This window comes from Carassius auratus, chromosome 17, assembly GCF_003368295.1.
Source record: "Carassius auratus strain Wakin chromosome 17, ASM336829v1, whole genome shotgun sequence".
Taxonomy (NCBI): domain Eukaryota; kingdom Metazoa; phylum Chordata; class Actinopteri; order Cypriniformes; family Cyprinidae; genus Carassius; species Carassius auratus.
Window position 1 is genome coordinate 25,620,011 of NC_039259.1, and position 13,312 is coordinate 25,633,322.

Genomic DNA, 13,312 nt, shown 5'->3' on the forward strand with positions numbered 1-13,312 from the left:
TTTACAAATACAAATATCTAAAAATGTATTCATGTGTCACAATGTGCACACTGTCCACCCAAACTGCACTAAATAGTATTTTTTTAAATCACTAATTTAGGATTTAGGATGGATAGTCTGCGCACCAGAATATAGGCTGTGATTGGTCCATCCTGACAGCGCTGAGAAAAGTAACACGTATTACGTCACTCACTGCGTTTAGCGCGCTTGCTTCGTCATCAAATAATTTGCAGCCGAACAAAAACACTGTAATTGTTTATATATTGACTTAAAACTGCTAGGTGAAAATTACAAAATGGAAACGTTTTTGTTTCGATGTTTACAACAAGTTTGTGTCGCTAAGCCCCGCCCATCTGGAGTTTCTCGCTCGAGCGTCTGTGGTTTAATGCAGCGGTGTTTGAGTTCAGACTGAAGTCAGTCATTCAGTGCTGCTGCACGAGAAATGATCAAACTGAGTCTCTCAGACCTGCAGCCTGTGAAAATAACACGCTCTTAAATGCTTGTGAACTGCAAACGCCTTAAATAAAGAGGAAATCACTTGGTAAGTGTTTTAATCTTCATTTAAAGGCTCAAAACTATTGTTTGTGTTGGTACTATAAACGATTCAAGTAACGTAACTGAAAAACTAGATCAAAATATTTACACAGTTGAAGCTGTTAGATGTGTTTTCTTAGTTCTTAAAGACACTATGTGCATTTGAGGAAGTTTGCATGTGTTTTTGCTCTCCTCCTGTCTTGTTTTGATGAAAACAGACGCTTTAATGTTGTTATTAATGACATTTAGGTTTTTATTAGCTTAAATGTTTCAGATGCACGCTTGCAAACCATGCCACAATGACCTTTAGTGAATGATGTCAAGATACAGATAGGCTAATCATAAAAACATCTTTCAAACTTCAAAACATTTCAGTTAAAATTCTGAAAACTATAAATAATTGTCTACTTATTTATTTGCTTTGCTGATTTAATCATTCATTTTCATTCGTATAAATAAAGACTGATCGCTTTAGTATAAAAATGACTTTTTTTATGAAAAGTTCACAAGTATTTTCAGATCCATTTTTAGTTTTAGTTTCTTGTTTCTTTAAAGCAGATGGTTTTCTAAAGCAGAGCCCTTTAAAAACCCACTCTGTAACCTTTAAAGTTGCTGTTAAGCTTGCATTTAAACCACATGCATGCAGATGTGTGGATGTTCTGCATTCATCAGTAGTTTATTTTTTCACCAGTTTCATTCATCTGAAGGTCTTGCATGAAAACTGACCTACTGAAAGTGTCTCATGAAGTACTCTGTGAAGAGAGTATTTGTCTATGGCTCCTGCACTTTGTTCTGGTTTGGACTTATAGCGCTTTGATTAACAAATGATGAGGTGTTGATTTAGTGAAACAATGGTAGATCTTATCTGTTGTATATGACCCTGAAATGATGCTTGTGTCTTTCCAGTGAAAGCATTTTGTTTGTGTATTTGTGGTTATGGATGACATGACACTTTAAAGAATTTTTCCACAATTGTGGAAAACTTGGAAATATACGGGATTGTGTTTTCCAGGCTTGGAAAAGTCATGGAAACTAATGAAATCCTAAAAGTCATGGAAGCTAGAGTGAAAGTTAGTTTGGTGGTTGAGCTCTGCTGTTAAATCTCTTATGTTCTAACGCTTGTTTCGGCCATGGAATAAAAAAATGATAAGGTAATTGCAACCTTTTTACGGTTATTTTTTTTTTCTTCCAGTTCCGAGAAATAAAGTGAACTTGTTCACAATTGCAAATTTATAAACTCTTACTGCGAGATTTAGACTTCGAATTCCAAAAGAATTGCAAGGATGTACATTTAGAAAACCAAGAAAAATGTCAGTGTTGAGGAAGAAAAATTATAAAAGGCATGTACTCACTCACAGTTGCAAATGTATAACTTGGAATTGCGAGTTGTAATTCCAGAATTCCAATAAAATGTTGTCATACCTGGAAGTAAACTCAGAATTATGAAAGAAAAGATGCAAGACATTACTCTCGCTTACAGTTGCAATTTTACAACTTGGAATTGTGAGATGTAAATTCAGAATTCCGAAGGGAAATAGCTCAGAATTGTGAAATGTAAACTCATAATTCCGAAGGGAAATAGCTCAGAATTGTGAAATGTAAACTCATAATTCCGAAGGGAAATAGCTCAGAATTGCGAGATGTAAACTCAGAATTCCGAAGGGAAATAGCTCAGAATTGCGAGATGTAAACTCAGAATTCCGAAGGGAAATAGCTCAGAATTGCGAGATGTAAACTCAGAATTCCGAAGGGAAATAGCTCAGAATTGCGAGATGTAAACTCAGAATTCCCAAGGGAAATAGCTCAGAATTGCGAGATGTAAACTCAGAATTCCCAAGGGAAATAGCTCAGAATTGCGAGATGTAAACTCAGAATTCCCAAGGGAAATAGCTCAGAATTGCGAGATGTAAACTCAGAATTCCCAAGGGAAATAGCTCAGAATTGCGAGATGTAAACTCAGAATTCCAAAGTGAAATAGCTCAGAATTGTGAGATGTAAACTTAGAATTCCGAGGGGAAAAAAGTCAGAATTGCGAGATGTAAACTCAGAATTCCGAAGGGAAATAGCTCAGAATTGTGAGATGTAAACTGAGAATTCCGAGGGGAAAAAAGTCAGAATTGCGAGATGTAAACTCAGAATTCCGAAGGGAAATAGCTCAGAATTGCGAGATGTAAACTTAGAATTCCGAGGGGAAAAAAGTCAGAATTGCGAGATGTAAACTCAGAATTCCGAAGGGAAATAGCTCAGAATTGCGAGATGTAAACTTAGAAGTCCGAGGGGAAAAAAGTCAGAATTGCGAGATGTAAACTCAGAATTCCGAAGGGAAAAATTTAGAATTGTGAGATGTAAACTCAGAATTCCGAAGGGAAATTGCTCAGAGTTGCGAGATGTAAACTCAGAATTCAGAGGAGAAAAAAGTCAGAATTGTGAGGAAAAAAAAAAAGAATTGAGAGATATAAACTCAGAATTCAGAGAGAAAGAAAAAGTTAGAATTGTGAGATGTAAACTCAGAATTCCAAGAAAAAAAGAAAAAAAAGAATTGTGAGATTTAAACTTGCAATTGCAAGGGGAGGGGGGGGGATTGATTGTGAGGTTAAAAAAATGTGGTGGCTTTTTATGCTGTGGTGGAAACATGCTTCCACATACTTATGGACTATATATTGAGTAAAAAAATTAGCTTACACTGTATTTACGTCCATTTTATTCGTCACTGATCATTAAAAACTCATCAGTGAGCCACTAATTATTTACTCACCTGAGAGTTTATTAGTTGTTTATTAGTCATTTACTTTCATTCTCCATTCATTCAGTTTCCCAGCACTGCAGACTCTCACAGTTCACGCTCTGGTCTTCACGGGTGTAATCAGACACGCTAGATGTTTTTAGACAGGGTCAGTGTTTTACTTTGACCTTGTCAGGGTTAAAAGTCCTCAAGGGAACCGTGTTTCTGGGGTTATTTGTCCAAATAGAAGTTTAACAGCTGAACACTGGATCCTGAATGGAGAGATTTATGGATCTCCAAGAAGAAGCTCTTTGTCTGTCCTTTGTGACGGAGCTCCAGGCCTGAATCTGAGGGGTTTGAAAGGGTTCAAGTTTAAGACCTTCTAGGAAAATGAGTTTTAAGGTACTACATGCCATTTAGAAAAGCTAATAATTTGGGATAAGATGTTAATAAACTTTACCAACGTCTACAGTGTGCATACTTTATAATCATGGTTGAACGATATATTGCCAAGGCCAATAAGTCAATATTTGGCATTTTTTAATAATTGCTGTCAGCAAAACACATTTTTCTGCTTGATCATTGTATAAAATATATAAATATTTTTTTCAATTTATTTATTTCTAATTTTGAACATTTTATGTAAAATAAATATGTTACCGGCAAATATATAGCCCATTATTTTTTTTATTTTTTTTATCACATTGGCCCTTTTTTTAAAAATATTGATTCATTTTTCTAATAATTTTTCTAATTTAGTAAATTTTATATAAAATAAACTTTAAGTGACCAATACATTGCCTAGTCTAATATATCGGCCGATATTTTGCATTTTCTCAATTATCACATTAGCTGATTTATATATATATATATATATATATATATATATATATATATATATATATATATATATATATATATATATATTAGGGGTGTAACGATACGCGTATTCGTATTGAACCGTTCGGTACGACGCTTTCGGTTCGGTACGCGGTACGCATTATGTATACCGAACGGTTCGTTGGAGTAATTAATTATATTTGAAAAAAAAAAAAAAAGAGAGAGAAAGAAATATAATGATATGCGTTCAACAAGGTAGCCCAATAACCCAAACAACGTAACAGGCAACGCCCCTGACACTCCCGAAGAAGAAAAAAACACCATCTTATATGTTTATGTTAGGCTACTCAGCAGGCGCTCGCTCACTCAGTACGCGCTGAAGGCTCGTTGCAAAATAGCCAATGCGTTTAACAGACTAGAAATGAGAAGATCCTCCAATAACCAACAGGTCTGGTGTTTGGGTGCACTTTGGATTCCCTTTAAGCTATAATGGTGATGGCAAGAGAGTGGTGGATAAATAAACTACGGTATGTCGCATCTGCAACACGACAGGGTACACCAGCGGGATTACAAAAAAAAAAAAATACAAAAAAAAACTATAGCTTACAGGGAATCCAACCCAAACACCAGACCTGTTGGTTATTTTAGGATCTTATATTTCTGGTCTGTTAAATGCATTAGACATTTTGCAACGAGCCTTCAGCGCGTGCTGAGTGAGCGAGCGCCTTAGGGGCCGTTCACATATCGTGCCTAAAAACCAAGGGGCAAGGAACTCGACCGGAAGTTGAAGTCGGGTGGGGGCTGCCATCTTTTAGCAGAACTTCACTTGCGTTAGCATTCCCATTGACTCCCATTCATTTTGGCGTCACTTTGACAGCGAATAACTTTACATCTGAAGCGTTTAAAGACTCTGTTTGTCCATTATTTATTTCTAAAGATACACAACAATGTATAAAGGGCTCCATTACTTTCTATGTTACATTATGGCCCCGTATTAATAGTTTTTGTAAAAAATAGGCTAACGATTGCGTCATAACCACTCGGCTCTCTGTCGCATTACCGTACAAACAGGAGGAGAAGCTCGCAGGCAATTAACTTAATATGGCGTACTGGCGTTACATTTTAAAATACTATACAAAATAATTGATCAGAATACTTACTCCTGCTCACTCACGCCAAAGAACTCCCCGCTCAAGCTCACCGTCTCTGCAAGATTAACGATGGCAGTTTGCGCACAGCCACTTAGAAGATTTACATCTGGCAGACAGGTTGCTGACGTCGTCAAGCTTCGTTTGAGTCTGCGCGTCAGAAACGGAAGTGCTAAAAAAACGCTAAAACTGGGCTTCATTTGTCTCAATTGAGTTCCAATGGGGTCGCTGTGTCCATTTCTTTTACTGTCTATGCTAAAAACGCATGGAAAACGCTTTCTCCTGAGGCGTCTGTCTTTGCTAAGCAACAATGACGTGCTCTCTCCATGAGACGCGGAAATTTCAGCGAAGGATAAATGGATTTGCAGCTCTAAAAATCGCTTGCAGTAGCTCTGCTACTGAATTTATTTCAAAATTGCAATCCATATACAACTATGATCAGCTGTTCCTTCATCTTGGCTGAGCTCTCAACGTTGTTACGGGAAAGGATGAAGCTGATTGGTTAGTTCTTGTCACATGACCCGCGGTGCGCTTGCGGCATTCTGAAAAGTTGAGATGTTTTTACATTTTGCTGTATCTAAAACGTATCGAACCGAACCGAACCGAACCGTGACATCAGTGTATCGTATCGAACCGAACCGTGAATTTTGTGAACCGTTACACCCCTAATATATATATATATATATATATATATATATATATATATATATATATATATATATATATATATATATTCAAATAGACTATTAAATAATATCGGTCATCAGCCACTCTTTTCTCAAACATATCGATATCAGCCTTCAATGTTTAATATGAATATGTTGATAACAATTATACTAAATAATTTCCATATTTGCATTTAATGCTATTTTCATAATATTTCATTGTACTTGAAACAAACCATATTACATATTAACGTATTACCATTGTACCATATCTGAGAAAACAGTGCTACCATGTTACTTTTTTGGTTAGTGTTTTGATTTTCAATTATGTTCTTTACTTAATATAGACGTAAGTTTATAAAGCCAGTGGAAAATTACTTTATTTTTAAACTCTTCACATTCTGTACTAGTTAGGAATTTTTCAACAAGTGGAACATTTATGTAACATTTATGAAAATGGAGTGTTCCCAAGATAAATAAGCATAAAAATTGTGCAGTTTTAGGAATCCGGCGCCTCTAGCTGACATGAGCAGCTTAATATCTATTTTTAAGTGTATTGTGTTTGTTTGAGCGGCATGTGAAGAGGGAAGCTGCATGAAATGTGTTTCTGCTTTTCTTCAGGAAACGATCATTGACCAATTAGGCAGCTGGCGCAGGTCCATGTGCACCATGTGTGTGTGTGTAATGTTTATTGAAAGAGCTCACTGGGTGTTTGTATGGGAAGATGTCTTATCCCACCATCTCTAAACAGCTCGTAAAGAAAAGGAATTTAACAGGAGTTTGCCGAAGATGAGTGGGATTAGTGCATTCTGAGAGTCAGACGATGCATACTGAGATGGAGAATGAAGATGGAGATTGATGTTGCATGAAATATTTTAAAAATAGTATGTCGTAAGAGTTTCAGACAGTAATACATTGTGTCTTTGCCAAGTGTAATTGGAACTAAATACAGTTATTTGCATTGAACCAGTTTGACATCTTGTGTACTAAGTTAGTGTACAAGATTAGGATCAGTTTGTTTCTTCATCAGATTTGGAGAAATGTTGCATTCCTTTACTTGCTCCGCAATGGATGCTCTGCAGTGAATGGGTGCCGTCAGAATGAGAGTCCAAACAGCTGATAAAAAACATCACAGTAATCCACAAGTAATCAATTAGCATTCATCAGTAAATCGTGAAAAGTCAAAAGAATGAAAACCATCATCTAGACATCATCTAGAACTGTTGCTTGGTCCATGATGTCCATTTTTCACTGGAGGAACGTTATGATGAATTATCAACTCATATTTTAGTTAAAAATGTATAAAGATGGATTTGTTTCATCTTTTGTCTTCTCCAGATGTTATCTGATGGACTGAGGTGCTGTGGATTATTGTGATGTTTTTATCAGCTGTTTGGACTCCAAATCTGATGAAGAAACAAACTCCTCAACAAGATAAAATCTGATCATATGCGTGTTTTATAAATGATTAGACTACTGTCTGTCTCTCTGAAACCGTGTCTTGAAGCGTGAGACTGATGTCAGCCAAGATAAACTGCTGAAATAATAAAGACTTTGTCTCTGCGCCTGGCTGTCAATGATGTATTTTCATGTTTTTGTACACCTCCCGTCATTCCCTCAGGCTTGTGTTAATCCAGTCATCCCAAGGGTTTAGTCCCGCAGACGTTGTCGGGTCGTGGGGTCAGCGGCGGAAGAGAAGGGAGTATTTTTAGGGAGTGCTGGGAGAGTTTGGCTTTCGGAAGTGTTTTAATTGAGGAAGTAATTGTGGCCTTGTTTTAACTGTGTGAGAAAGCTGAGGGAATTCGATAGGGAGGCTTTCCTATGCAGCTGACAGCCATTTATTTATGGCTGAAGAATGAATACACAGGGATAATGAAAGAGTCTTCTGAGTCTGGAGACTGTCATTAGATTGTGTCTCATGCCTTTATGAGAATGAATGTTTCTAAAGGGGATAGTCTTAATAGTCTCCATTCCCTCCTTCAGGGAACGAGGGTTACATACATAACAAAGATGTTCAGTGTTACGTCAGTGACTGATGAATTGGGGATCTTTATAAAAACACCAAACACACCCCCTCCATTGCCTTGCGAAAGCCAACAATTCCCCCCATGCCATTTGGGCGGAAGATAGGACAGGGTTTAGACATAGGTGTCCACCACTGCTGTTTCAAACACTGGGATATTGGATAACACTGGGAAAGTGTACCAAAGTAGGGGAACACTACAGAAGCCATATCCTGCTTAAACTAGGTACTATGTGGAAAGGACACATGGACCGGCCGTAGGGAAGTCGCCTGGTTCAACGAGAGGGAAGCCGTACCGTGGAAGAATACACATGTGGGATCACCCAAAAGGGAATCACGACAAGTCACCTAGCCTAGCACAAGGGCTGACCTTGGGCATACCCACGAGTGGCGCTCCACCACGCCTGACTACCTAGGGTGCGGGAGGAACTTCAACAGGGTTCACAATGAGATAAAACTGGACTGCAAAGCAATTAAGCGCAAGTATCCAATCAGTAAAGGAGAATGGCGTGGCAAGCGTTTCTGTCCATCTGAGGCAAGTACAAGGGAGGACACAGGCTCTACATGGAGATTATAGAATCTTGCAAACTTGTTAGATGCCACCCAGCCAGCAGCTCTACAGGTGTCTGTTATTGAGGTGCCACACGCCAATGCCCAAGAAAGTGAAGTGACATTCAGCCAAGTATGGTGACCCATACTCAGAATTTGTGCTCTGCATTTAACCCATCCGAAATGCGCACACACACAGAGCAGTGAACACACACACACACACTGTGAGCACACACCCGGAGCAGTGTTCATCATTTATGCTGCGGCGCCCGGGGAGCAGTTGGGGGTTCAATGCCTTGCTCAAGGGCACCTTAGTCGTGGGAATTGAAGGTGGAGAGAGAACTGTACATGCACTCCCCCCACCCACAATTCCGTCCGGCCCGAGACTAGAACCCACAACCCTTCGATTGGGAGTCCAACCCTCTAACCATTAGGCCACGACTTCCCCAAGGTATCATGCCTCCCGTAGAGTGTGCTCTCATTCCGAGGGGGCATGGTAAACGTTGGGCCTGGTATGCTAAGACCAGTGGTGGACAGTAACGGAGTAGCTTTACTTCATTACTGTACTTAAGTACATTTTTCAAGTATCTGTACTTTACTGGAGTAGTTTTATTTTGAGAAACTTTTACTTTTACTTCACTACATTCCAAAGCCTAAAATCGTACTTTTTACTTCACTACATTTCATAAAACATATCGTTACTCCCTATAATATATCACATGCTCCGACACGCAGAAGCGGTGTCTGATTCATCATGAACGAACTGAGTCTTTTCAAAATAAACTTTTAAATCGGATCGCGAATCGCACCAAACGATTCTTTTAGGAATTAGAATGATCCGATTGCAGCTGTTCTGGAGTCGACCACTCACTGATTCAAATGAACCGTTTAGTGCGAGTCACCAGAAGTAAGAACCGGCAGATCTTGTGAGCGCGCGTGCGTCTGATGTTGCTAAAAGTAAGTTATGTCGAAATTTAGGATTAATTATTGTAACTGAAAATCATATTTAGGTCAAAATTGTCAGTTGTTTGGGAACTAAATCCGTTGTAAAGAGTGATCTGTTTAAGCCCACTGAAATGCTCGAGTGCAGACGATGCAGACACATCAATCAGCGTCTCTGTGTTTTAGGTAAAAAAATAAAAAAATAAAAAAAACACACACACATTAAACTAACACAGATTATATAAAATAACTTGTGCATGTTCCGCTGCCGTAATATTAACAGTGTTATTAAAATGCTACCATGTCCTATGTGACGTCTGTTTTTATATTGTTTATCAACAGTAACGTTATACATATGAATATTGTTTGGATAAACTAGACGAGTAGACAGACATGAATGTTTATTCATAACCGTACTGAAAATAAGTAAATATTGTTGGCTGATGCTAACTGTCTAGCTAACAAGCTTTTTTTTATAAATAATGTCCAAATATTTTTATTCAACCACCTATATATGTATATTTTATATATATATATAGATTACATCTACGGACAAAACTAAGGAAGTGATCCAGGAAGTGTCCAGAACATGGTAACTACAGTAATTATCAAAGAGGGAAAGAGATGCACCCCGTTTGGCCAGGGGTGTTTTTACATCACAGACAAGATTTGAGAAGGAAAAAATCATTAAGAAAATATAATTATATTTTCCTTAAAATGTTCTTCCTAACTTCAGGCCTTATTATCATGTCATATATAACTGTGATGTTCTGTAAAACAACAAACTGTAAAACACTTTGTTCTTACTGGTGAAGATCAGATGGTCATCTCTGTTTTCTCTCAGGTACATCACAGTGTAAGCTTCACAGTGAATTACTCTCATCAGTGTAGTCCATATCAACAACAAAAATATATCTCGACTCCATATAGTGGTTATCTTGGAAAAAATCCCAGGTATTTTGAGCAGTAGGATTATTAAAAAAATTAAGTAGCCTATATAAAATTTCAAACATCTTTCTTTCAGTACTTTTTTACTTAAGTACATAAAAAATTGATTACTTTTGTACTTTCACTTGAGTAAAATTGAAAAAGGAATACTTTTACTTTTACTGGAGTAATATTTTACTATACGTATCTGTACTTTTACTCAAGTACTTGATTTGTGTACTTCGTCCACCACTGGCTAAGACAATAGCCTTCACTATTGAGTGGGCAAGTCCTTATTTGGAGATCGCCTTTCCCTTCTGGTGCCCTGCATCACACCTGAGTCAGAACTACCTTCATGTAGTGGCTTCAACGCCTTGGCCCGGTAGACTTGCAGGGTGGATGCGGCCTGTCCGGCAACTCTGTAATCCTTGGACATTAGAGCAGACAAGATCTTACAAGCCCTAGATGGGAGGTGTGGATTACCAAGCGAGGCAGCATCACTCTGCAGGCAAAGCTGCGTCGACTGGAGGGATCTCCACATACCCCTTACCCTGATCACAATTGAGGGTAGTGAGGACGGAAGAGGCTCTAGTTCTATTTCGGACATAGATCAAGTGACCTCTTCATGCACTTCCGGGAAGAATGGAACTGGGGGTGGATGCCGCAGATTGGTTTAAGGCACCCCCAGGAAACAATCATCCAGCCTGGAACATTTGGGAGATGAAGGGGGCTTCTATTGCAACCCAAACCTCTCTGCAGCCCGAGAAAGCATAGCAGTCAGCTCTGGATCTGACTCTGGCAACGCCACCCTCCATGATGGAGGCAATGCAGCCGGGTGATTTTTCCCCAGAGCCCAGTTCATCCCCAATGCAGTGATCGACATTCGTTTTTCCGCCAGCGCTCCGAACAAGACGCTAAGCCCACCAACATTCATTGGTTTGTTTTGTTAACACTCAAAGGTGTTTGGGCTCTCTGGCGTGATCCCCAATTCGTCAGACACTGAAGTAACATCGAACGTGATTTGACTGAAAGGGAACATACGGTTAGACTATAGAAGTATAAAGGGAATTTGGAGCAGTACAGATCGTTTGGGGAATGTCTCAGCATATATTTAGATTTCTGACTGTTGATTGCATATGTTGGGATAATTTGGGAAATTAAAACCTCTACTTAAACTCAGATGTCTGAGATTACAGGGGTCTTGAAATATTATAGAGGTCTCGTTTGTGTTTTTTCGTTGCATATTTCGTCTGCTAAATGCACACCCAGTTATGTTCTTTAGCATGCCAAGAAACTCTTGTCGAACACTTCATTTTCAACCATGAAGGTTTTCTCATGATGTCACATGTAATAAATGCAGTCTTCTAACTGGGAGGCTGGAGGATCTTTCGCAATACTTGCTTTTTTAGCAATTGTTGCAAAATGCTCTTTGGGTGTTGCTTTATTTTGAAACGTTGCTTCCTACAATAACAATTTAGATGGATTCTTAATAAAGAAAATTACTTTTCAGTATTTAGAAGTATATTTGAACGAGTGCAGCCTAAGATTAGGATTGGTAGATACAGAAATTTGCACCCATGTTCAGAGAAAGATCAGCTGTATTGGAGACATACGTTTTTCTAGAAGTGCAGGGTCAGGTAGATATTTTTATTTGTGTTTTTTTAAAGAAATTGAGTACTTTCTTTCAGCAAGGACACATTAATCTATGGAAGATTCTTTTCGCCAGGGAATAAAAACCAAAAAATACGTAATTGGGACTTTTTATCTCACAATTTAGATTTGTTTTCTGTCACTATTCATTGCATGAAAAAAGTTACAATTTAGGGGACACTTTATATCTCGCAGTTCTAAGTTTATTTGAAATATTTTGCAATTGTAAATGTTTTAAATTCTAAATGTAAATTTTAAATAACATGCAATTCCGAAAATTCTGAAAAAAGTTAATTTATCAGATAAAAAATTGCAATAAACTTTTTTTATTTATTTATATATTTAGCAATTCTAAATTTAGATATTTAGCAGTTGAGTTTATATATTTTGTAGTTCTGAGTTTATATTTTTTACAGTTTTGAGTTTTTTTTTTTTAATTCTGTTTTTATATATCTTGCAATTCTGAGTTTATATATATTTTTTAATTTGGAGTATGTCTTTTTTTTATTCTGATTTTATATATCTTGCAGTTCTGGGTTAATATATTTTTTACAATTCTGAGATTATATATATTTTGCAGTTTTGAGTTTATATATTTTTTTAATTCTGGGTTTATGTATTTTTAATTAAAAAAAATCTGAAAAAAAAAATTGAATTATGAGTTTTTAAAAAAAAAAAAGTTTTTTTTTTTTTTCTCTTTTATCCCATGGCAGAAGTGGCCTTCCATTTTAAACTGATCAAAAGGGACAGTAAATATATAATGTTACAAAAGATTTCTGTTTTAGATAAATGCTGTTCTTTTGAACTTTCTATTCATCAAAGCATTGTGAAAAAAATATGTCTCACAGCCTCCACAAAAAATATGAAGCAGCACAACTGTTTTAAACGCTGCTAATGTGTTTTTCTTGAGCAGTAAATCAGCATGAAAACAGATGAAACTGTCTCTAATGTTAAAGTCCATGTAAGATGGATCCATCTGTCTCCAATTAGAGGACAAATCCCAGACCTGTATGTGAGGGTCAGATTTCGGTGAGTGGGTTTTATCAGCTGTGGGAACAAAAGCTCTCCAGATGGACTTTGACTGGTGTTCTGAACCAAATGGACATTTACATGCCAGCACACATTGTCTGTTTACAATGCAAAGGACTCATTTGAATAAAATCGAGCAGATTGCAGTCATTCCCGGGTAAGAGTTGGTCATATGTGACTCACACAGTCTCTAATGCTGCATCCCTGTGAGATGAGATACGCTGATCCTGATGTACGTCTGTTATCCGCTGTGTGATAGTGGTCCAGACGGTCTCGGCTCTGA

The 13,312-nt window shown here is 37.6% G+C and overlaps 1 protein-coding gene across 4 annotated transcripts in view; it reads left to right on the plus strand.

Annotated features, from left to right (window-relative positions):
* Nucleotides 1–391: 391 nt before the first annotated feature.
* LOC113117745 (pleckstrin homology domain-containing family G member 3) overlaps nt 392–13,312 on the plus strand; it is a 52,348-nt gene continuing 39,427 nt past the window's right edge. For all 4 annotated transcript variants that reach the window (XM_026286647.1, XM_026286649.1, XM_026286650.1 and 1 more), the window contains exon 1: nt 392–541. The gene's annotated coding sequence lies outside the window, so the exon portion shown is untranslated. The remainder of the gene's footprint in view (nt 542–13,312) is intronic.